This window comes from Camellia sinensis, chromosome 5, assembly GCF_055761805.1.
Source record: "Camellia sinensis isolate YWXY chromosome 5, ASM5576180v1, whole genome shotgun sequence".
Taxonomy (NCBI): Eukaryota; Viridiplantae; Streptophyta; class Magnoliopsida; order Ericales; family Theaceae; genus Camellia; species Camellia sinensis.
Window position 1 is genome coordinate 183,325,816 of NC_138965.1, and position 26,321 is coordinate 183,352,136.

Here is a 26,321-nt window from a genome sequence, read left to right on the forward strand (position 1 = left end):
GCTCATCATGTATGTTTCTTTTCCTTATTCTATGGTCAATTGGAGTGCATGTAGTTTCATGATCTACATTTTGTTTATATGGAAGTGAAAAATGCATATTATTTCTTTTCAAATTATTATTTTTCCCTTTGTACTTGATTTCAGTCATGAAACCAAAAAATAAAAAATAAAAAACATTACACAAGAAGTTGAGACAGGTTTAAATATTCAACCATTAACTTCATTCTTTTTTACTTTATATGACAAAACTAATTGAGGATTTTCTGTCTCAATTTTTTTTTTTTTTTAATTCCAAATTTTCTCTTTATCACATGATCCAAGTTAAAGAGACAAATTGTGAGGTAGAAAGGTAATTTGAGACAAGAAACTATAAGGGATGTTAGTTTTTCTTGGCCCCGCTCTGCCCCTGCATTTTTGTCTCGTCTTACGTAGATTTTTCTTGCCTTAATAAGGAAGTGAGATGGATTTTGCTTCCTCCGCCCCATTTTACCTAAATCACACAATGATTATGGTTACTAAATCTATTTATATGTACGTAATACATTTATTTATTTATTTTTCATTTTAATAAAAATAAAACACTAAAATTTACACTTAACATTGATATTCATTCATTTATTTCTCATCTTACCTCTTAAAATTCTTGTTAATTATAAATTATTATTCATAATATATCATATTATCTATAATTTTTATTGATATTTTTATTTTTAAAATTACAAAATTAATCCATTCTCTACCCTGTCATCGCCACTGCCAAACCCTAATTTACCCCGCTTCAAATATAAAAGGGGGCAATTTTTTAAAATCCAGCCCAAAACCGTCTTGTTGGCATCCTAAGTGGGACATAACCTATGATCTAGTTCGGCCAAAACTTATGCTTGAGCTCAAAATTTCTACGGAAACTTATGTTTGAGTTGGGAAGTCCATTGGAATTACGGAGTGAAAGAAAATTAAAAATATATGTGTGCCCATTTTAATTCTCATTGAATGGATGTCTAGGATGGGAAAGAAAGAAAAATGAAATAAATAAAACACAAAAGGAGAAATTTACTGGGGCCAATTGAGAAATAGCTCATTGAAGGCAGGATGGGTTACCAAACCTCTCCTATTTTCCGGCATAAGTAACCCATTATACCATGCATAACAAGTCCTTGTTACTATTCAAACCAAATCAAACAAAACCAAATCAAATCGAATCAATTCAAACCAAGTCTTAAGTCCCATCAAATAGAGTTGGTTATATGAATCCTTCTTCTTCACGTGGCTCTATCAAAGGCCATTTCATTAATCAAGTTAAATAGATTCATATCTTTATTTATTACGCTAGCCAACGTCAATCTAGATCTACCTCGTCCCTTAACACTTCAATCTATCATCACTGCATCGCATCTCTTCACTACTGCCTCTGTTGGTCTCCGTTGAATATAACTAAACCATCTCAATCTATTCTCTCTCAACTTATCTTCTATCAGTATTACTCCTATCCATTCCCAAACATACTCATTCATAATTCTGTCTTTTCTAGTCTTGCCACATATTCACCTTAGCATCATCATCTCAACAACACTCATCTTATCTATATGTTGTTTCTTGGTTACCCAATACTCCGTCACATACAACATCGATGGTCTAATAGCCGTTCTATAGAACTTTCCTTTTAGTTTAGCGGGTACTCATTTATCGCACAGTATCCCAGACGCACTTCTCTACTTAAGCCACCTCACTTTAATTCTATGGACCATATCCTTTTCAATTTCCTCCGCAGTTGTGATAATCGACCCTAAATAAAGAAAATGTTCACTCTTAGATAGTTCTTAGTTCTCAATCTTCACTTTTTCTCTACTTTCATTGTTACTGTTATTAAGTTTACACTCCATATATTCTGTCTTAGTTCTGTTTATCCTAAATCCTTTAGATTCAAGTGATTCTCTCCAAGTCTCCAACTTTGTGTTAACTCATTCTCTAGTATCATCCACTAACACGATATCATCTGCAAAAAACATACACCATGGCACATCATCTTGAATATTTCTCGTCAACTCATCCATAACTAAAACAAAAAGATAAGGACTTAAGGTAAATCATTAATGTAACCTTACAGTAATTGAAAATTCATTTGTCTTTCTCTCCAGCAGGCGATCTAATAGTGGTCATCACCCCTTTATACATGTTCCTAATCACATTAATATAACTTTTTGTTACCCATTTCTTCTCTAACACGCACCAGATTATATCCCGAGGCACTCTATCATATGCTTTCTCAAGATTGATATACACTATATGAATGTCTCTTTTCTTTTCTCTATAATTTTTTATTATTTTCCTAAGAAAATAGATCGCTTTCATTGTTGACCTCAAATTGATTCTTTGATACATCTGTTATATCTCACAATCGTCGTTCCATCACCGTCTCCCATATTTTTATTATATGACACATCCTTATTATTATTCAAAAAATAAAAAATAAAAAACAAAAAATTAAAATAATTGATAGGTCAACACTTGATAAAAAAAAATGAAAATGTAGCATATTCTAATATGATATTCAACAATTCTCTCATCTTTTCTATGTGACACTCCAGTTGTTTAATTAATTAAATTAAAAATAAATGAGTAAATAAATAAATAGAAAATAATATAAAATAATAGGAATATATTTAATTTCATAATTGCATGTGTTAAAATGTAATCTAATTTGAATTAAAAGGTATTAATTTTACCAAAACATAACCATACTAATGTATTAATTAGGTCAAATCAAAAGCCTAACCATGGAATTATTATGTTGTTAAGGGCCAAGGTAGAATTTAGAAAAAGGTGGCAAATGACTTGAAAATCATCTAATGAAGGTAGGAAGAAATGGCTTGGTTGGAGGCATCCCGGTACGCCACCTGTGGATGCAATGATTAAGGAGAAAATTAGGATAGGTGAATCAGCGAGTTGGGCCGTGTATATAAGGCGGGAGTGAGGCTGTAGTAATGGAGCAAAAACAAAACAAGGAAATAAAAGGAATAGTAAGTAAAAAGAGACAAAACGAGGAAATAAAAGGAATAGTAAAAAGAGTGAGTCGGGAACGGAAATTAAGTTAAAAGAATTAATATTGAGGTGAGTTATATTATATTTTGAGTAGTTATAAATTATTTTATTATTTTATATAAATTATATATATATATATTTAATTATATTAACATTCAATTATGTTATTCATTTTATGAGTCATATTTATTTAAAATTAAAACTCATGGATGTGATTGTTTAAATTTTAGAATTTATTTGGCAATGAGTGTATAACTATTTATTTTTATAAATACCACTACGGAGGTCTCATGTCTTAAGAAACTTAAATAATCATTGACCATTTGAATTGTCACTTTAATGACCCTCTGACGGTCCCATACCTTGGGAAACTTATAACAATTGACCCTCTGATTAGTCACTTCATGACCCTCTGTCTGTCATGGATCCATTGACCATCTGTTCTGCTTTGTGATTATGATTGTTTTGCATATACGGATTTTGTATTATATGTCTGTTATTTAAAATAATTTATTCGAACCAAACTTTTCATTATTTAGCCTAAATAATTATCTATGGTAATCTGTATACCCTTAGCCTAAATAATTATCTATGGTAATCTGTATACCCTTATGTTCTTAGTATAATATTCCTCACTCTGCCATGTGCTTATAGTTGTTAAAACCTTTTCAGGTGAAAAAACTTAAGGAGTAATGGTTTTACCTTATTAATCAGGATCCAAACTTGAGATGAATATTGTGTTTTTTTCTTTTCTTTTTTTTTTTCTCTTGTGTTTATTTGTAATTATTATCTAACTTATGTTACATAAAAAATAATTTCCATGTATGTTTTATACATTTATCTACATCTTTTATTTCATTCCACTGCATTATTTAATTTAATTCAAACTAATTTTAAAAATTTTAAAATTTAATTAGTTGTGAATCCAACCTCAAGTACTGGGATGGGGGGTGACATTCTCAATAGAGAGCAACCATGTCAATTGGTTTTGGACTAACTTTCTACTCAAGAATAACAACTTTAAAAAAAAAAACCCCTTTGTTAGTTGGGTCTAATTGCGGGGTCCTATTTTAAAATGTTAATTTCTCACTTCCAAACAATCCACCTTGATGCTGTAAGTTCTTTAATGTCTTTTATGTTGATATATGAAAATGAGTAAACAAGGTTAAAAGTCAAATCCCAAGTTTATCTAGTTACATGCAGCTCTTTGGGTAATGTCACTCCATAATTTAGTACATTTTTAGGCCATAACTTTGCAAATCAAATAATAAGGCCAGAGATTCTATATCCCCAAACATTTTTATCCCTTGTCTCGAATCTCTTATAGTGATTAGATATGTCTTCAAATTTTCACATTTTGAAATTTTTACATGATTTAAAAATGGTGAATGAATTGAGATATGAAACAAAGATACTTAAGAATGGAGAATCCTTAGCCAAATTATAATCTTGTTAAGTGGTGCACTAATAACACTGGTTAACATGTTTGAAACAATTGTATATTCTCTATAAAAATAAATAGTTGAGAAATGTGCAACAATTCAACATTTTGTTAACCATCAAATAAGCCTGTCTTTTGTTAATTATGTCTGAAGTAAAATGCTACTTTGAGTTTTTCCCATGAAAATGCTTTTTTTGCTTTCACATAAATTTGAAAAGAATTCCAATGTTTCAATTTTTCACAACCCAGTCATAGACTAAGCTTATATTCCCTTAAAATTATCTTACTTTGGCTGCTAAAGATGACACATTACTTCCCTTCAAATTTGGGTTGGCCAGCACAAAGGTTACCAAACAAAAGTGTGAATTTGCACCTTTTTCCAGAATTTGAAATAAATTAAGTGGACCCCCTTTTATTTGTTTATAATAGCAGTTTTTTAATATCAAAATGTCAATCAAGTTGTGATTTGATCATCTCTAAGACTAGAAGAGGTGAAGTGTCACTGTCTGGTAATTTAATAGTTACTTACCCACGGTGGGGGGGGGGGGGGGGGGTAAAAAAGGAAAAAGAATCTAACCTCCTTGTATTCTTCCAATTCCTCTGATACTTTAAATAAAGCTAAATGATAAAAGAACAATCAATAAAGAAAATTAAAAACTAAATTAAAAATTTTTCTTTACTTCTGTTCATATTTTATTTTTCACTCCATTTTTCCATGATAACCAAATAAGGAAATTTGTTATTTTTATGTGTGTGCACGCGCGAATTGTTATTTTTCTGAGGTAACTAAGTGAAGCCTATATGTTGCCCTAAATTTTTCTTCAAGTAGCTAACGATTGAGCATGCATTCTTTGTAATATGATAGGAGTCGGCTAAGGTGAACTTGGCATGCATATCCCTATTTCACAAACTCTAGTTTTAGCCCATTTGTTTTATCATCTAATTGAAATGCAAAGGCCAAGCTTGAATGATGTTTAATTATGTTTGGATCATGAATTTAGGTAGAGATTTAGAAAAAGAAAGAGAAAATATGAGTGAAATATAGTTAGTTACCTTTCACACACTTTTTTCATTTTTCTTTTCAAATCTCTATCCAAATTCATTATCCAAACACAACCTAATAAAAGTTTTAAGTTGTATTTTGATTAATTTAGGTAGGAATTTTAAAAGGGAACTTTTCCTTTCCAATTCCTACCCAAATTTCCAAAATCTTTTCTTTGATTTTCTAAATTTCTATCCTAATTTATGATATAAACACACTTGACGGATTAACCTAGTAAATGGGATGCTCGTTTATCATGTGTGATGTGTTGGAAAAAATGATTTTTGGGGACTTTAATTTAATATTAAAGTGTGGTGACTTTAATTAAATATTAAAATGGGTCCTAACCATTTTTTTGTGTTGGGTCCAAGTGAGCCAAAAATCATTGGGTTTTGAATAAGAAATTGTCAAGAAATTACTTCTTGATGTTAGATTCATGAATAGGATTTTAAAGAGTATTTAAATCTTTTTTCTTAGCTAAAGGGTGTGAATTCTTTGGGCATCCATACTTTTCATTTTGTGGAAAGGGGCTATGGATGCTTGGTGTTTTAATGACTAGCCTTAAAGGCTGGAGGCTTTTCCTCTCTCCCCTATACATGTATAAATTGAGACCCTCCTGTCAAGTTTCAATATAGAAATTTTTGCTTCCATTTTATAAGTCAGTTTGCTTGATAGTTCCTATTGTGAGAGAGTGCTGCCATTGTTTTGTTCGCTAAGCTAGACAGATAGTGCTTCTGCCGTAACTGGTTTTGACCGTCGTATCCTGGGAGATAGACGCCGGGTTTCCTCAAGCACTCGACCCGTGAGGTAACGAAATCTGTTTTAAGGAAACTGCTTCCGTGCAGGCTTCGGTTTTGTCTCTTTACCCTTTATTGTTTTTTGTGTATTTCTGTTGAAATTTAGTTGTAATTATCAGCATATGTTCTTGGTATATAATTTGTTTTCTTCATAAATCTATTTATTTAATTTCACAATTTTGAACAACAAGCATAAAACAGATTTTATATATCTTTTCTATGAAATTGATTGAATAGATTTATATAGACTATTAGGTTAGCTGTGTATAATGTTACTAGGAATTGTTGCGGAATTGCTCACTATTTCAATAATTGTAAATTATGCAATGGCACTCTCTAATTGCTTAGTTTAATTAGAATGCTCTATTGTAATTTGCATACTTAATTGTATTAGTATGATCTTATTTTATGCGTATGGTTCATCATTTCCCTACCATGATTTGCATGAATTTTAAGGTTATAAAATATAATTTATGGATGTTACAATTTTGACATGCTAATTCTATTCTAGTCTCAATTTGTTACATGCTTATTATTTTCTAGGCTAGATTACATAATTTAATGTATTTGGAGTTATAGAGTTTTATGAATTGTGTACATGATTAATCTAAATTATCTAATTGTGTGCGTTAATATGAATTATTTAATTGGGTGCATTAATCTAAATTATCTAATTGGGTGCATTAATCTGAGTTATTTAATTAGGTGCATTAATCTAAATTATTTATTTGGGTGCATTAATCTGAATTATTTAATTAGGTGCATTAATCTGAATTATTTAATTAGGTGCCACTACAAGAATTAACACTTTTGGCAACAAAAAAAGTGGTCGCTAAAAGTCCATTTTTGGTCGGCAAAAGTTATCCGCGACCAATTTTTTTGGTCGCTACTTTGGTCGCCAATTGAGGGTCGGCAAAAGTAATTTGCGACCAAAATTTGGGTTGGTCGGCAAAAGTTGGATTTGCCGACTAAATTTTTGGTCGCTAAATATTCAATTACCGCGACTAATTCATTTTGTCGCTAAAACACTTTGGTCGCGAAAAGTGATATTTTCCCGACCAAATATCTTAGTCGCCAATTGACACATTTCGCGACCAAAAAGTTTGGTCGCCAATTATCACATTCAACGACCAAAAAGTTTGGTCGCCAATTGTGACATTCCACGACCAAAAAATTTGGTCGCCATTTGTTACTTTTCGCGACCAAAATTTTTGGTCGGCAAAAGTGAAATTCCACGACCAAGAGCTGTTTGGTCGGCAATAGATGTATTTTTTGCGACCAAAACTCTTGGTCGGCAATTGTCATTTTTTGCGAAAAAAAATTATTTATTTGTCGCGACTAATAAATTGGTCGCCAAAGCAGGAAAACAATACACCTGTAATTCCTAATAATTCATTCAATCCGTAATAAACCAATAATTTTAAAGCATCATTCAAATTAACTGAATCATTAACATTCGACATAATACATAATTCACTAACATTCGACACAATACATAATTTTAAAGCATCATTCAAAAACTAAATCATTAAATATTTTCTTACTTTCCAATTTCCCAATAGGCAATAACATAGCACATAAATTCAAGGAATGGCACAAGTGACGTTCCATACAATGGTAAACCCAACAACTACTGATTCAATTCCTCAAGTGAGTCAAATGAGATTAAAACAATTAGCCACAGTTCTTGCTTGCTATGCAGCCACCAATGTTTCTTTCCCTAAAACACAAACAAAACTAAAAGCTACAAATAAACTAAGCAAGAAAAAAATTTAGAGATCTCGAGAGAGTGAATTGTCAGCAGAAAACCACAACGGTGCTCCCCCTCCCTACAACTCATCCTGCAAATACAAAGCAACAAACAAGATATATCAAAGTGGATCCTTTGTGGAATTGATATTTTTAAACAATTAATTAATATTAAAGAAATCCTACATGTGCACTCTCTTCTGTAATATCAGCATCTTTGTCAGTTTCATCATCATCAGCCTCGGCATCATCATCATCACCTTCAGCCTGCAAAAAGATTTGGCCAATTTATGGAAAATGTCTTCAATAGTTCACACATGATAGCAGCTAAAGAAAAACACAAAAGAGACCACTTACAGTCTAATGGTTTTACATGTTTAGTATGTTTGGAAAAGCACATTCAACTCACAAAGCGTTGTCTCAACTGTTTAGAACAAAGTTAATTACTGTCTTATACTGAAAGATTATTTAGAACAATGTCTTATATTAAAAATGTGCAACAAGTGAATTCTTTTCCTGACCCATAGAACAGAGTCAATTACTGTAGTCTCTCAATAGCCAAATCTAATGTAAACATGTATTTATGTTCTTCTTAACAAACAAGTTGTTTGGTTTGGTGCCCTAAACTCTAAAGTAATTAATCAACTCTATAGAAGTCAACAAACCTCCATGAATCTCCTCCAGTCTTCACAGTAGTACTGACTGGCAGTCACCAGATCATTTAGTGTTCCACAAGATAGCAGCACAACCCAGAGGACTTAAAAGCCCAATTCTACTCCTGAACTACACATCAGAACAGAAACCACAACTTCACAGCAGCAACTCATATCATCACCAATTTAGATAGTTAAGGTAGCTTAACTATCTAACAAATTGACTTCTAAGTTAAACCAATTCAAACCCTGACCATAATGAAGTTCCACCCAGCAAGCAAGGACACAATCACTATCAACAGATCCAGCAGCAGCATAAATATCAAAAACCCAATTCTACTACTGAACTACACATCAGCACAGAAACCATAGCTACAGCAGCAATATCACAAGCAACAGCAACAACTTCATAGCAGCAACTCAGATCATCACCAATTCAGAAAATAAAAAATTGAAACATAAATTAAGGTAGCTTAACTATCAAACAAAATGACTACTAAGTTAACCCAATTCAATCCCTGACCATATTATTGACATGTTAACTGAGGTGAGGAAGGGCATGTTGTGTCTCAGAAAAAGTGCCCACAAACACATAGTCTATTTTAGTGAAACATTTAATCCTAACCCTCAACTTGAGCCACATTACCATAACAATTCAATGCAAGGACACAAGCACTGCTCAGGTAAGTAGTACAAATTTCCAAAAACTGATTGTTTTTTTTTTGAACAAGGTTTTTTATTTTATTTTTTGACAACCTGGCCCTTACAATCCTCCAGCTCTAGATATCATCTAAGATCCATATTGGTGACTAATGTATGTAATTGAACTACGACAACAATAAATTTGACTATCCCACAGTTGTTCAGTTATTTCTTCCAATAATCCAGAGTAAAGATGTTGATGATGAAGCTCCTCAGCGCACAGGAGGCATTATTGAAAAAACTAATTTTTACAAAGAAAGTAAAAAACCAGATCATGTTTTCCAGAGTAGCTTTCAGTTCTGGCCCAATTACAATTGGCCGCTTTGTTAGGATGTCACTGAGGCCATCATACTGAGCCATCAAATGATTTTTGAGTTATGAATAAAATTTTCTTTCATCCTAAAATGTAATTAACTTTATTTGACTTCAGTTAAGACTCATTCTAAACAACCAGCAAACCAGTTGAATCACTTATAACAAAAGAAGCAGAGTATCAATTGAAGTATCCTCGAAATAACCAGTACAAGGTTGGTTTATTTAATTTATATCAGTGCTCAAATTTACAAGCCTTTTCCTAGTTACATGTCAATAATACCAAATTAAAAACCTCACCTTTTCCTTCTCAAACACCTCAGATGGAGCATCAGGTGGAACTAAAGGCCAAACTGCAGGCTTAGGCCAAGGTAGCATGCTGAGTGAAGCACTGCACAAAAGAAAAATATATTAGAGAGAGTTGGAGGACCACAGTGCAGCATCAAAGGAACTCTTTGGCAATGCTGACTACTACTTTCAAATAGGATTGGTATGCTAAAAAGTTGTGTTTCTACCTGTTGACAGGACTTCTTTCTATATCTGATCCATAACCAATTAGTTATGCAAGCCTCATGAACTACCACATGGGGAATTACATTGCAATAAGCAATAATTTTGGTATTAAATTTGTAGAAACAAGTGAACAAATGCATGGCTATTCTTTTTTTTCTTAATAAAAAAAAATGCTTGTTAATTGTCACAGGGAAACCATTGAGAAATAAAAATAGAATGAAACATATCATCGCATCTATATGTCAGTAAAAAACATGCCTAGACAACTATTTTTTCCCTCAAACTCCATTCTCGGTTGAAATAACAAATGTTGATTACTTCCACTCACCAAGTTACATAGTATAGTATGCAAACACTGCACTATATCACACTAAGTATATGGAGTTTGGAAGTCACTTGCAATGCGTGTAAACTTTACCTTAATCCAGCATAGTGAATAAAGATCACCTTGAAGGTGATAAAACTCTGTTTCTGTATCAGGTGCCACTTGTCCATCACTATAATGAGAAGCAATTGTATTGATTAAAGCCAAGCAAGCAATTATCACCCAAACTTCACGCATACAGAAGGGTAACATACTCTGAAAAGAACACCAAGAAAAGAGAGGTAAAAAGGATAAGAATAAATAACGTTTCAATAATAGCTTAAAAAAAGTACTATTATTACTGTGAGTGAACATTGAACAACATGTCAAATACCTCATGCAGTGCCAATGCCTTTGAAAAACCGATAATAAATGAATAGCCCCTTGATGCAACCTCAAAGGGACGATTCAACTTGAATAACAGCTGCAAAATTGAGATGTATAATTGCAACAAAGTTAAAACACAATTGCAGAAAACCAAGTACCCTTGAAATGTGGCGAGACAAAACATTTAAAGTTTTGACAAATATAACAACCACTGTAGAAAACTTAAGAAAGTACGGCTCCAGTGAGGCAATTAGTATAGATATTACAAATTAAGTTTAACAATAAAATGTAGAATTAAGTTAACTATGATATACTGAGCACGTACTAAAGCAAGTTCAAGCAGTGCATCCCAATTTCCAATATGCAAGAAGAATAATATAAGTGTTACTGATAAATGAAAGACTCAATGCTACGAAAAATTTTACATGCCATAAATTGAACATGATTGAGGAAAACAAATAATGCAATAACTTCTGGTATGAAAAAAAAAACATAATTTTCCATTATGTATAAATTCTCCTGTTATTATCTAAAACCGACCTAAGTTAATCCTACTTCTTTGTCTTGCACACCTTTGCTTGGCTGGCAAAAAAATACTGTCTAAATTCAAATTCTCTAAATGAATCATCTTCAGTAATCTGTGTTAATGGTTTGTTCCCAGGGTTTAGCACTGCAGCTTGATCATCTCCATGGTCCATTCCTCCAAAGTCCCAATGTTTCCATCACATAACTGCATTACATGAAAAAAGTAAACACATACGGAAATTGACAGATATTTTTTAAATTGGCAACACTAATGAAACACATAAATTGACAGCTACTTTAATATTGTCATCACTAATGAAACACAAAGAATGAATTAATTTTGTGAATCAAGAGAAGACAACAATGACTGAGAAAACACAATACAAATATAGCTAGAGAAAGATGTTTGATGAGTACTTATAACTTATAAGAACATAGAGATTCAAATTTCGCATAGTAAGGCCACTGAGGGACTTCAAGTCTTCGAGACAGAGTGCTAAACAACAATCTACATACCCTAAGGAAATTGACAGTTGTTTAGTAGGAGAAACAATCAAGAAGATGAAAATAAGGCCCCAACATGGTCTATTTTTAACATGGAAAAATTATATAATACGGTCTTAAAGAGTGAATAAAGAAAAATTCTTGGGGGGGACAATAGACAAAAACTGAGCATGCTCATTCAACAAAGCCTTATTCAACTACAAGGAATTCACTACACAAAGCCATTTTGTGATTCACTGCCATCCTATAGTATGTCTTAAACCAATTTCTAATGATACTGCCTTGAAAAAAGATGTGTACTAAAATAATAAGCATGAACCGGGGAAATTGAATTTCCAACTATGCTGGACTGGCATCAAGTGTCGTGTCCCTACATACCTGTATCCAATTGAACTTTTCCTGTTATTATGACAAAAATTATAGACTGTTTGTCATATAAATGAGTTGTGATTTGTCCTTTTCGTGCCTTGACAGAGAAAAAAACTAACAGTAATAACAATAACAGGATGGAAAAACATTATTGTCCTTTTTTTCTTTTGGGTGTAGGTAGGTGGGTGGGTGGGTGGGCAGTAGGGACATGGGAGGGGGATGGACCAAATTGCATCATAAATAAATAAAAAAATGTTGTTAGTTCATAACACTTTAAAAAATGTAGCTACTTACCTCATTACCATGCAAATCAACCAGTGTTTTCAACTCAGCTCTACGGAAAAGTGCTACATGTACATGTCCTAGCAGAAAATATAATAGCTAAAATCACAGAGAATAAGGGTAGCCAAGAAGACTAATTAGAAAGACCAACCAATGAATTTACTTAACTAATGCAATGCAATAGTGCTGAGCAAACACAAGTACCTTGCTTATTGGATATGCTACAGGAAAACAAATCCAAACAAGAATGCAGACAAATGGGGCTACAACTGCACCAATAGCCAACCCATATCTAGAACAAACAGATTGTGGTATAATCTGTTCATACAGACTAGTAGTAATTAGCGCATGCAAATTCACCATGCTGATTTAACCAGGAAAATTGAAACATCACGATGCGAAAAATAAATTTGAGTTTTCTAAAAGCACTTCTTCAGAAAATGTATCCATGCTACAAGAACATAACTCAAGTTTTCTAATAAGCACTTTTTCTAATGGGCAGACACATTCCCACCTCAATTCCCCATGTCGCAAATTGCAGGGATAAGAAATCAGTTTTACGTGGGTAAAATTGGGCACGAATACCCTAATAAACCATAAATTGCACTGCAAATTCAAGCAGCTGTCCACCTGCTCCAAATTTTATAGCTCTCTTCTAAAGAAATGTTACCTAAGATAAATCCCTCACCTCTCCAAACAGAAGTATCAATGTAACTAAAATCAGGATGGCACCCCAAGCAGTGATCAAACTATACAGAAATATGGGAAGTGCCTGAGGAAAAGAACATCTAAAAACATCAAGTACTTCACGTTACATGTTACTAAAAATAGCTTGGTTCAACATGTCATAATATATGTACCTCCATGGCAGCAGCATTGCATATAACCACAATAATTACGAATCTGACACAGTTCACCCAGAAATCCAAGGTAGGTTTCCTCAATGAAAACTTGAAGGGACAAATATAGTCCAAGAGACAAATAGTAGTGCAGATAATAAAATACCAAAACTGACAACACATACAAAAACACCGAGTACCCTAGATTTATCCCTCCTGTGATCTTGAACATACAAACCTTATAGTACTTAATGGACCAACCGCTGGCATTGCCTCCCAAGCTCTCCTTCCAAGATTCATACTCCGACATGGAATAAAACGCTAGAACTTTCCCATTTCTGTGAGTAGCCTGTGCAACAATAAATACCAGTTATTATAAACTTCACTTTCAGTTCCACTAGACAGTAATGGAAGTAAGATTGGACAGGGATTAGCATTCTTATTCCTTCCAAGATTCATACTCCGAATTGTCAAAGTCCCTTTGGTTTGAGAATCAAAAGCTGGGTTGCCAATAAGAGCATTGACAAAAACCCATAGATGGTTCTTCACTGCGTGGGCTTTGAGATTAGCATTCTTATTCTTTTTATTAACAATACTCATTACATAGTTTGTTATCTGGTTGGTAACATAATCAACATGAGTCCCACCCTTAATTGTCGCAATCAAATTTACAACGTTGACCTGGAAAGTCATCAACCCATCAAAATTTAACATTAAGTTTCATCAATACAGCTGCTGAGAGAAAACCATTTACCTATAACCAACTATTTAGGATGCAACTAAAAACTATAAGAATAACTATGAGACAAATAAATATATAACTAAAAACTATAAGAATCACAGATAGACAAATAAACTATAAGAATTTACTCATTTAAAATAGACAATTTTTCACTAGTATTTTCCAGTAATCATTGAAATTTACTTGAATTCTAATGCCTTTCTTTTGGAAATCTTCCAATGATTTGGACTTTTGGGAAACCTATTCTTATTGTTGTTTTCTTATTTTCTTTTAGGATATCTGGTTTCCCCACTTCATCGACATCATTACACACACAATGCAATTCAACTTGCCATGAACTTTAAAATGGAAAAGAAAGGTGATAAAGGAGTAACTAGTGACCTACGTCGTTAACTTAATTGGCAGCAAGAGAAATAGAAGATGAGATCATTAAGTAAAGATCAAAAGAGACAAAGGTAAAGGCTCAAACCTTCATAGGTCATTCATCCAGATGATTTCTTATTCTTCTTTCCAACATCTTCATCCAAGACTACAGATTTTGAATCACTAAGAGCTGATGTAGAACATCCAGAAACAGGGTTGTTAATCCTGGAAATCTACTTCCAGCGAAGGAAATCCATTTTCAAATAAAAATATCTGAACCAAATGACTAGATGCTATAGCTTACGATTCAAAAAAGTCAATGCTGCAATATTGCAGCATTGACTTAATAAATAAAATGTTGAAGAGAAGAGAAAACCCCAAGAGTGCTCCAACACAAACCCAAAACATGTAGTCATCTGTGAAGAAGCCTCTAGACTTGAGAAGGAATTTCCCAACTGTAGGTGCATGAATTCAGGGGTCTGGATTGGGCTGCAATAAGAAAAATGTTCAGAATTTTGAGAATGTAAAGATACTACGCAAACAGTAAAAGAGAACTTAGAAATAGAAATCAGAAGTGCATATAAAGATTCAACAATGTGGTATAAAGATTGGTAAATTAAAAGCTCATTCTAATTCAAGCATTGGTCTTGATAATGCAGGCGCAAGGAAGGATAGGCTTGTAGTTTGGTACAAACCTACATTACAAGAGCAGTTCCTAGATAGCTCTGAACAAACATAAGCATGTTTATATGATAATGATAAATAAATAAATAAAAGAGTATAAGCAGAACATGTATACTGAGATACCAAAACACACCTGGATGTAATTCTCATAGCACCACTGTGTTGAGTAGTTGGTTTCTTTCCAGGAACTGTAGACCTAAAAGAATAACACAATACACAGTAAGGTAAATCACTTCTTTCAGAACATGAGCTCAAGAACTTGGTACTACACGTCATGTCATTCCGTGATTACTGGTAAAAATGCAGTGAGAAGATCAATTATGACAATTTGTTAGACTGCATGAACATCATCCAAATTCACATCTTCATTTTCTCCTTGTTTAACAGCCACATAGTTCTGTCAGAACCATGGGTCATTCTTAATCCCTTCAATCTTGATACGCTGCATGAATACAAAGAACAATTACAGAAAATGAAGGAGAAGAAAATATCAAAGAGATCTAAAAGTACAGTTCAGTAAAAAAAAAATTGATTATCCTTAGAAAACATACAACCAAAAGGTATAATTTCATTCTCGCACAAAAACAATGTGATTTTGATATGCATAGACAAAGTAAAAGTTAGACACTCAAATGATGTGTCAAAAAATAAGAATGGACAGAGAGACTGACATCTTTGAGAAGTTAGAGAGCACCATACAACCTTCTTAAACAAGCTCATTTTATAGACCACTTGCAACAGTTTATTTCACACTGTTTTTCCCTAAGGTTCTAACAATACATTGCTTTTGAAAAATTCATATAAAAACAGTTTTGAAAACCTCTTATTAGCGATCTAGAAATTCCAGCAATAATTTCAAGCAACCAAACACTTTCAAAACCAAGCCAATTCAAACAATTGCCCTTCCATATAGCCCTAGATTTTACAAGCTTTCCTTAATCATCACTATTCCTAATTCATAAAACTACCTACCATACCTGTGTGTACAGGAAATTGAATCAACAATTCTGGATCAACATAACACAGATGGCTATAATAGCTGAAATCACAGTAGAAACAGTAAAAGTTGAGAGAGATTGTTCCAAGAGGTTCAAACACCTCTATTGTTTCAGATATAGCAATCAACGCTAAATTTTCTATTCATTACATATCTCATCAACAATAGTATTTGGAGAATTCAATCTCATTCTGCTAATCTATTTTTAAGCATTTTTGATAATATGCACATATATGTCATCCTATTGTGAACGACCTCCAATTGCACCCAAATATTAACTTCAATTCTCAATATCTGAAGCAAGAACAGGCTCAGGTTCAAGAACACTGAAGCATCATGTCTATGAAAAATTGAAGTTTGGACTATCTATGCATTTAGATATGTAAACTTTTGTTATATTCACATACTAAAATAAAAATATGGTTTTTTAAGTGGGAATGGCACACCCACGCATGAAGAATCCAAGAACTAACAATTAGTGGTTAACTGATATGTCATTAATTAAACCTCCTTAGGGATGAACTGTTTTGCAAATATGAACCGAGAAAAGTAAAAGAAGAGATGCTAAAATCATTTTACAAAGAAAATTATCCCTTAGTCATTAGAAGCAGAACACCAGGTTATGGAATCATTTCTTTTGAAAACGACATAAACAAAATGTTGGTGCTTGCATAAATATTTAATAAGTATGCAGTAATTCACATTCAGACGTCAATGTTTTGAATCCTTATAGGATTCAAAGGCAATGTAGTGAGAAACCCCCAAAAGGCAGTCATATTCCACCAACACAAGAATAACTTATAATATATGGCTACATAACAATTTCAAATTGCTTGAGCCATGAATAAAAATGTAGAATCTGAGGAGAAAAGTAGGCACAACATATAGAATTGAGATATTTATGGTTATAAAATATTACCTTTGGCAGCACCAATTTTCCATGAACTAATAAGCTAATTCAACAACGCATCATTCTCTATCCCTTGAGAACCAGAAACAAGACCTTCATCTTGTTTGGTTAGCATGTTCTGCAATGCATGGCCAAACTCATGGAAGACAGTCTCAACCTAATTATAGCAATCAATCAATGTGAATATCATGAAACCGAAATGGAAAAATCTGCAGAACAGTTGCAGCTTATATGACTCCTCAGAAAATTGCAAACCTTCCAGTGATCAAATAAATAGATATAATCATATAGATATTAAAAAATAATAGTAATATCTATCTCAGTTATTAAACCCAATCCTTAAAACATTCTCTAAAATCAGAAATAGTAACCAATACTTCCACATGAATTGGCATTTATACAACTTAAATTTATTCAAGTTCTGCTCCATTTGGAGAAGTACACACAGAAGTATAATCCATCAATTTTTTGTAGAACACTTGAATATGAGCATTTGAATTAAAAAATTATATAAATAAATAAATAAAAAGGCATACCTGAGAAAGTGTGGATGAATCAGATTCCATAGAGGCAATTTTTCTCTGTTTTCCAAAACAACCAAATTAATAAACTAGGTAGAAACAATCATCAACCGTTCTAAGTCAACACTGCCATTCTCGGTCAAACAGTTAACTAATGAAAATTATAGGAACAAAAAATCTTCAGTAGAAATTGAAATCAACAAGAAGGAAAAAATTAAACCTATATTTGAGGTAAGAGATGTGTATATTGATCCAATCTTTTGGTTTCTGAGGGGAAAAAAAGGAAAATATAAACAAAAAAAGAAATCTGAATCTTGAATTCATTGAGAGAAAAGCGAAGAAAAGAAAGAAAGTGAAAAACAGAGGTAGAGAATGAGAGGAGAGTGGTGTGTACCTCAAGGCTGAACCTGGAGCTGGACTGAATCAGCAAATCTGGTGCAGAGTTCTAATCAGAGAAGATCGAGGGGTCGATTGAACAGAAATGGAGGGAAAAATTAGGGCAAAGATGAATTATCCATCTTCGATTTCATTTCCGACGCATTAATGTGCCTCGCCGCCTGATCATTCTCATCACAATCAGCCCGTTCCAGATCGTCGTTTTGATGAGTCTGGCGGTAGTCCTTTGTAGACAAAGGTTCTGAAACAGTTGAGGGGAGTGTAGGGTCTGCATTTGAACATACAGCTTATGGAGGGATTGGAGAAGATCAAAGGTAGGGTTAGGGTTTTGAAACCGACGACGAGAGTGAAGAAGACGAAGGTAAGGTGAGGTGAATGGCGCGACTGAGCTTTGATCGAAATCGACTGAGGTGTGAAAGAGGCGCGTAGGAATTTTTCATATTTGTTTGAATTAGTAAAGTCATCCCCTACCAAACTGATGGTCGGCTAATGCATTTGGATACCAAAACAACGCCGTTTTGGTATCAGCGACCAAATTATATTAGTCGCTAAAAATAGCATACACAGCCCCCTTTTTAATTTCATTCTTCCGCCCATATTTTTGGCGACAATTAGTGTAATTTGGTCGGCAAAAATTACTTATTTGCGACCAAAAATTTTAGTCGGTAACAGTATCAATTTTTAGCTACGAAATTTACTTTTGGTCGGCGAATGTCATTTTTTTGCGACAAAAATTTTTTTGGTCGGCAAAAGTGGTCGGCAAATGTGTAAATTCTTGTAGTGTGCATTAATCTGAATTATTTAATTGGGTGCATTAACTTTGAATTTGACTTATCTATTTGGAGTTATTAGTTTAAATGTTTATTATGAATTAATTTCATTCATGACTCATGAGTATTGAACTTTATTTTAAAGTTGTAATTTAATTTTGAAGTTACAAATTGTATTTTGTTTTGGTACCTTATATTAGTTGGTTACTTATATAATTAACAGTTGGCTAGATGGTTTCAATTATTTATTATAATTAAATTTTTTAGATTATTTGTTTGTATTTTGTGGTGATTTGCTACTAACTTTCTTTGTAGGGATACCAATGCGAAAAACAAATATAAAACCAAATGAATAGAATTTTGGATGTAAAAACAAAAATGTTTGGACTACTAACGTTTGTGTTGAATAGGAATACCTAAGCGTGGAAAAGCTTTTGTACTACATAGAATCCTTATGGATTGGCTATTTTATCAAAATGTTTGAAGCATGTTTGCTTGAGATGTAATTGATTTGTTTACCAATTTGTAGTAGCAAGTTTTATTTGCTTATATTGTTGTAGCAATGGTTTTACATTGCTTGTAAAAGTTTTGGACCCCGGTTTGCTTTAACCTAGTTCATCCCTAAGAAAATTTAATTCTTAATTTGTTTATCACGGACTAGGAGTCAACATGCTCTTAAAAGTTTTGTCAAAAGGTTAACTGGGTTTTAAGTAGGACCGATGTGACCCCTCCAGTCTTCCTGTGAACTTTCTTGACTATGTTCGATTCTAGGTTTTGTGGTGAGACTAATTTTTGAATTAATTTTTCTTCTAAGGGATTTTCTAAGGGTTAAGTTTAATTTCTGGAAACACAGAAGTGATATTCTGGTGTAATTTTCAGAAATGGAAACTATCACTGATGCTGCTGTTACTGCTAATGTTAGTGGGGATTTGAACCCCGGGGCAACTGGATTGCCAACCCCTACTGCTGTGACCTCTGTGGTCAACCCTAGTGTTACTCCGGCTGTTCCGGGAGGACCGCTTAGTCACCATGAGCGCCCAGAAAAATTTGCTAGGAAAAACTTTAAGAGATGGCAGCAAAAGATGCTGTTTTACTTGACCACGCTAAACCTTGCCAAGGTTCTGAGTGAGGATCCTCCAGCCGTGGCAGAGAATGAGCCTGACAGGCAGAAAATCATGGCGCTTGACACATGGAAGCAGACAGACTATCTTTGCCGGAACTATGTGTTCAACAGCTTGGCAGACTCACTCTATAGTGTGTTTTGTTCCAAGAGCTCAGCAAAAGAATTATGGAAATCTCTGGACAAAAAGTACAGGACTGAGGATGCCGGGGCAAAGAAATTTTTGGTTGGCCGTTTCCTTGATTTTAAAATGGTAGATTCTAAAACTGTGATAAGCCAAGTCCAGGAGTTCCAAGTGATCTTGCATGAAATTCATGCTGAGGGGATGCCTTTGAACGAGTCATTCCAAGTTGCTGTGATCATTGAGAAACTTCCCAATGGTTGGAAGAATTTCAAGAATTACTTGAAGCACAAGTGCAAGAAAATGTCTGTTGAAGAGCTGGTTGTCCGACTCCGGATTGAAGAGGATAATAGAAAGAAAGGAGGGAGTACCTCCTCAGTAAAGGCCAATGTCGTTGAGCATGGCAAATCTTCTAGGATAAGGAAGAAGCCCCTTGTGAACAAGAGCTCTAAGCTGGAGCCAAGTGGTGGTATTGCAAAGAAGTCGGCTTACAAGCCGCAAGAACCTGGTTATCGGTGCTTTGGGAAGTGCTATAACTGTGGTAACGAGGGGCATCGGACTAGTGACTGCCACAAGCAGAAGAAGCCATACAAGACCAAACCTCGTGCTCATATGGCAGACTTACAAGAGCACTCCCATGAGGAGGATGATATGCACTTGTCTGCCGTTGTCTCTGAGGTGAATCTGGTGGGTTCAAACCCAAGAGAATGGTGGATTAATACTGGGGCTACACGCCACATCTGCTCCGAGCAGAAACTGTTTACAACTTTCGAACCGGTTACAAACGATGAGAAGTTGTTTATGGGAAACTCTGCTACCTCGATTGTTGAGGGGAAAGGAAAGGTGGTCCTGAAGTTGACGTCAAGAAATGAGCTGACCTTGAACGAAGTCCTGTATGTTCTGGACATTCGTAAAAATCTTGTCTCAGGGTCTCTTCTTAGTAAACATGGTTTTCGCATGGTTTTTGAGTCCGACAAGGGCATTCTTACCAAAAGCGAAATGTATGTAGGTAAGGGTTATATGTTGGGGGGTATGTTTAAACTCAATGTTATGACTGTTATCCCAAAGATGAATAAAGGTGCATCTTCTTCTGTTTACATGCTTGAGTCTTCCAATTCGTGGCATGGTAGACTAGGACATGTGAACTTTGAATCTTTACGTAGATTAATCAAGTTAGATCACATACCATCTTTTAAGATTAATCCGAAATACAAGTGTGAAACTTGTGTTGAAGCGAAGTTGACAAGATCTTCGTTTCATTCTATTGAAAGAAGTTCAGAACCGTTGGATTTAGTGCATAGTGATGTGTGTGACTTAAAATTTATACAATCACGTGGTGGCAATAAGTACTTCATCACTTTTGTTGATGATTGCACTAAGTATTGTTATGTCTATTTGCTCAAAAGCAAAGATGAGGCTAGGGGTGAGCATGGTCCGGATTGGACCGGATTGGGATAAAACCAGGACCAATCCGTTATTTGCGGTTCCTAAAAAATTGGAACCAATCCAATCCGTTTAAATCATGGAACCAATCCGAACCAATCCATTTAAATACGGATTGGATCGGTTTAGGACCACGGATTCACATAATTAAATAACAAAAAAATATATATAACACTTGAATTTCATAAAAATATAAACATAGCGCTATATTAGTTCCATAATAGCAACATGTTTTTCTATAATAACGACATACTGTTCTAGAATTTAAACAACCATAAGAAAACTGGTTTCATCATAAGTATTTAGACCATTGCAAATTAAAACTTAAAACTAACAAACAAAAGTAATAAAAGAAGATATTATACGATTTTAGGTTTGAGTTTAGATTTTACATAGAATAAGAAAAGATACTATGGGGGAGGATGTATAATAAAAATATAGACTATTTGTATACGGTCCGGATCGGTTCCAATCCGGAACCGTGGGATTCAATCCGGAACCAATCCGTGAACTACGGATTTTTAATTATTCAATCTGGAACCGAACCACGGATTCAAAAAACCAATCCAAACCTATCGGATTGGACTGGACTGGATCGGATTACGGATTTCACGGATTTCTTGCTCAGCCCTGGATGAGGCGATTGACAAGTTTGTTCTTTATAAGAATGAAGTTGAGAATCAAGTAGGCCGCAAGATTAAGGCTCTAAGAAGTGATCGTGGTGGTGAGTATGAATCTCCGTTTATTGAGACTTGTGCTCAATCTGGGATTATCCACCAAACCACGGCGCCTTATTCTCCTCGGTCTAATGGGATTGCTGAGCGGAAGAATAGGACGCTAAAGGAAATGATGAATGCAATGTTGATAAGTTATGGATTGCCACAAAACTTGTGGGGGGAAGCAATTCTCTCTGCAAATTACATTTTGAATAAAGTACCCCAGAAGAAGGTGGACAAGACGCCGTATGAGTTATGGAAAGGCGTTAAGCCTTCGTATAAATTCTTACGAATGTGGGGGTGTCTTGCAAAAGTGGCGATTCCTACACCCAAACGGATTAGGATAGGCCCGAAATCTGTGGATTGTATATTCATTAGTTATGCACATAATAGTAGTGCATATCGGTTTCTTGTTCATAAGTCTGAAATTCCAGACATACACAGGAATACCATCATGGAGTCAAGGAATGCATGTTTCTTTGAAGATATTTTTCGTTGCCGAACCCATACAGGGGTTCCAAGGTCTTTGGAGCAATTTGATGAGCTTGCTAGTGAAGATGATCATGTTGATGATCCAGGTGATGATCAAATTGAGGTTTTAGATGAGCCCAGATGGAGTAAAAGGGCTAGGACATCCAAATCTTTTGGTCCAGACTTCTTAACTTATATGGTTGAGAGCGAACATCAAACTTTCCACGAAGCTATGACTTCTCCTGAGAGTCCTTTATGGAAAGAAGCGATCAAAAGTGAGATTGACTCCATCTTACAGAACCACACCTGGGAGTTGGTAGATTTACCTCCAGGTTGTAAGCCTTTAGGCTGCAAATGGATTTTTAAACGAAAGATAAAGGCCGATGGGTCTATTGACAAGTCTAAGGCGAGGCTCGTTATCAAAGGGTACAGGCAACGAGAAGGCCTGGATTACTTTGACACGTACTCACCTGTAACTAGGATAACATCCATTCGCATAGTGATTGCGATAGCAGCTTTGCGCAATCTTGAGATACACCAGATGGATGTAAAGACAGCTTTCTTAAATGGGGATTTGAATGAAGAAATCTACATGGAGCAACCTGAAGGGTTTTCAGCTCCAGGACAAAGCAAGAAAGTCTGTAAACTTGTCAAATCTTTGTATGGTTTGAAGCAAGCGCCTAAACAATGGCATGAGAAGTTTGACAATGTAATGTTGTCAAATGGGTTTCGAATCAACGAATGTGACAAGTGTATTTATGTCAAAGACACTGACAGAGGTTATGTCATTTTGTGTCTATATGTTGATGATATGCTCATTATAGATAGTAACGATGAAATGATCAAAACTACCAAGAAGTTGTTAAACTCTAAATTTGACATGAAGGATATGGGCATTGCAGATGTTATTCTGGGAATTAAGATTACCAGAATCTCTGGCGGAATTGTACTTTCTCAGTCTCATTATGCTGATAAGATACTTGAGAAGTTTAGTGGATCACATACGAGTGTGTCATCGACACCTGTAGACTTAAGTCTACACTTTACCAAGAATAATAAAGAAAGTGTCTCTCAGTTAGAATATTCTCGGGTAATTGGAAGTTTAATGTATCTGATGAGATGTACTAGGCCAGATATAGCTTACTTGATTAGCAGGCTTAGTAGATACACAAGTAATCCTGATACTTCTCATTGGAAGGGCATTGTGCGGGTGTTAAGGTATTTACGCTACACTCGGGATTATGGGCTGCATTATACTCGATATCCAGCGGTGGTTGAAGGATATAGTGACGTAAATTAGATATCAGATATAAAGGACTCAAAGTCCACTAGTGGATATGTGTTCACTCTTAGTGGGGCAGCCGTGTCTTGGAAATCTTCCAAGCAAACGTGTATATCTAGATTAACAATGGAATCAGAGTTTATTGCTTTGGATAAAGCAACAGAAGAAGCAGAATGGCTTCGCCATTTCATTGAAGATATTCCATGTTGGTCTAAACCTGTGCCAGCTATTTGTATTCATTGTGATTGTCAATCTGCAATTGGTAGGGCACAGAGTAATATGTATAATGGAAAGTCTAGACATATCCGTCGTAGACATAATTCCATACGACAACTACTCTTGAATGGAGTTGTCTCTTTAGACTATGTAAAGTCTAAGGACAACATTGCGGATCCGCTAACCAAAGGGTTAAGTCGAGTGTTAGTCGAAACGTCATCAAAAGGAATGGGGTTAAGGCCTTTGGAAGTTACCGGAATGGAAACCCAACCTAGTTGATTGGAGATCCCAAGATCTAGGTTCAATGGGACAACCTAATTGCGTGTAACGGTGGTATGTCACTGAGGAGGTTAAATCTCCAACCATTCCTTCTATTAGTGATACCTGCAAGTGTAGAGGATAAGCTGAGCTTTTAATGACTCTTATGTGTTAAGCTGTTGAGCTAAGTATTGCAAGATACTTTAGTAGAGTCACCTATGTGAGTTTGAAGTGGGGCCGCTTCTAGAAGAATTGGGCAGGCCAAGATTCTTTGAAACCACTCGCTGAACCAGGCTAGTATCCAGGGCCACACAGGGCACACCAGTGAGAACATAATGGTGGTAGGAGTAATTCCCGTGTGAGATCTATTGTCTCAGTTTACATAAACGGTAGAGCAGTTCAAGATGTCTTATTCACTGATCTGCCAGTAAACTCGATAGGTTTTCACTGGGAGAGGTTCAAAGCCAAAAGCTACCTTCTCTGATGTCGGGGTTAGTCCGTTATACTCTCTCTCAGAGTCTTTATTGTTGAACGATGTCCGTTTGTTGAGTCATTCGGTCAATTTTTATTCATGTGGGGGATTGTTGGAAAAAATGATTTTTGGGGACTTTAATTTAATATTAAAGTGTGGTGACTTTAATTAAATATTAAAGTGGGTCCTAACCATTTTTTGTGTTGGGTCCAAATGAGCCAAAAACCATTGGGTTTTGAATAAGAAATTACTTCATGATGTTAGATTCATGAATAGGATTTTAAAGAGTATTTAAATCTTTTTTCTTGGCTAAAGGGTGTAAATCCTTTGGGCATCCATACTTTTCATTTTGTGGAAATGGGCTATGGATGCTTAGTGTTTTAATGACTAGCCTTAAAGGTTGGAGGCTTTTCCTCTCTCCCCTATACATGTATAAATTGAGACCCTCTTGTCAAGTTTCAATATAGAAATTTTTGCTTCCATTTTACAAGTCAGTTTGCTTGATAGTTCCTATTGTGAGAGAGTGCTGCCATTGTTTTATTCACTAAGCTAGACAGATAGTGCTTCTGCCGTAGCTGGTTTTGACCGTCGTATCCTAGGAGACAGACGCCGGGTTTCCTCAAGCACTCGACCCGTGAGGCGGCGAAATCTGTTTTAAGGAAACTGCTTCCGTGCAGGCTTCGGTTTTGTCTCTTTACCCTTTATTGTTTTTTGTGTATTTCTGTTGAAATTTAGTTGTAATTATCAGCATATGTTCTTGGTATATAATTTGTTTTCTTCATAAATCTATTTATTTAATTTCACAGTTTTGAACAACATGATGTCCAAGTTCAAGCCTTATTGTTACATGATTCAGCTTCTCATTACCCTATTGTCAATTTTTTTTAAAAAATAAAATAAAATAAAATTAAAAAGGAATAAAAAAGTATTCAAAGAGAAGGAAAGCAAAAAAGTTTGATCATTTTCTTTTGAAGCTGAATTGAGAGGTAGTTTTGGAACTTAGAAGTAAAGCTGAATAGATTATTTTTCAAATTTTGTATGGAAAAGGTGCGAATAGGGAAACCAGTGGGGGCAGGTTATGAAACACCTTAATTAAGTTTTTAAATCAAAATTTAGATGCAGGTACTATTTCTTGGAACGAACTTTCAAGCTAACTCTCCTTGGAAGTGGATTGCATGTTATGTCAATTATATATGTCATGTTATTTCCTATCATCCCTCATTTTATTTTTATTTATTTTTCGTCCGAAGGACAATAATTTAGAACTGCACTTATTCATAGGCACAATTCAATGAGCACAACATATGATCCCTGGCAGTGTTTGGGGCATCAGACCACTGTAACAAATTGCACTTTTGGCGATTAAAAAAAATTTAGTCGC

General features: G+C 34.7%; 2 long non-coding RNA genes across 2 annotated transcripts; both read right to left on the reverse strand.

The window, feature by feature from the left end:
• Positions 1-7,931: 7,931 nt before the first annotated feature.
• On the reverse strand, positions 7,932-8,722 carry LOC145791036 (uncharacterized). Its single transcript, XR_014330664.1, has 2 exons — positions 8,255-8,722; positions 7,932-8,160 (listed from the first exon to the last, which is right to left on the reverse strand). It is a non-coding gene; the product is annotated as an uncharacterized LOC145791036 (long non-coding RNA).
• A 5,934-nt stretch (positions 8,723-14,656) lies between these two features.
• On the reverse strand, positions 14,657-18,732 carry LOC145791037 (uncharacterized). Its single transcript, XR_014330665.1, has 4 exons — positions 18,070-18,732; positions 17,691-17,735; positions 15,381-17,272; positions 14,657-15,052 (listed from the first exon to the last, which is right to left on the reverse strand). It is a non-coding gene; the product is annotated as an uncharacterized LOC145791037 (long non-coding RNA).
• Positions 18,733-26,321: the final 7,589 nt, after the last annotated feature.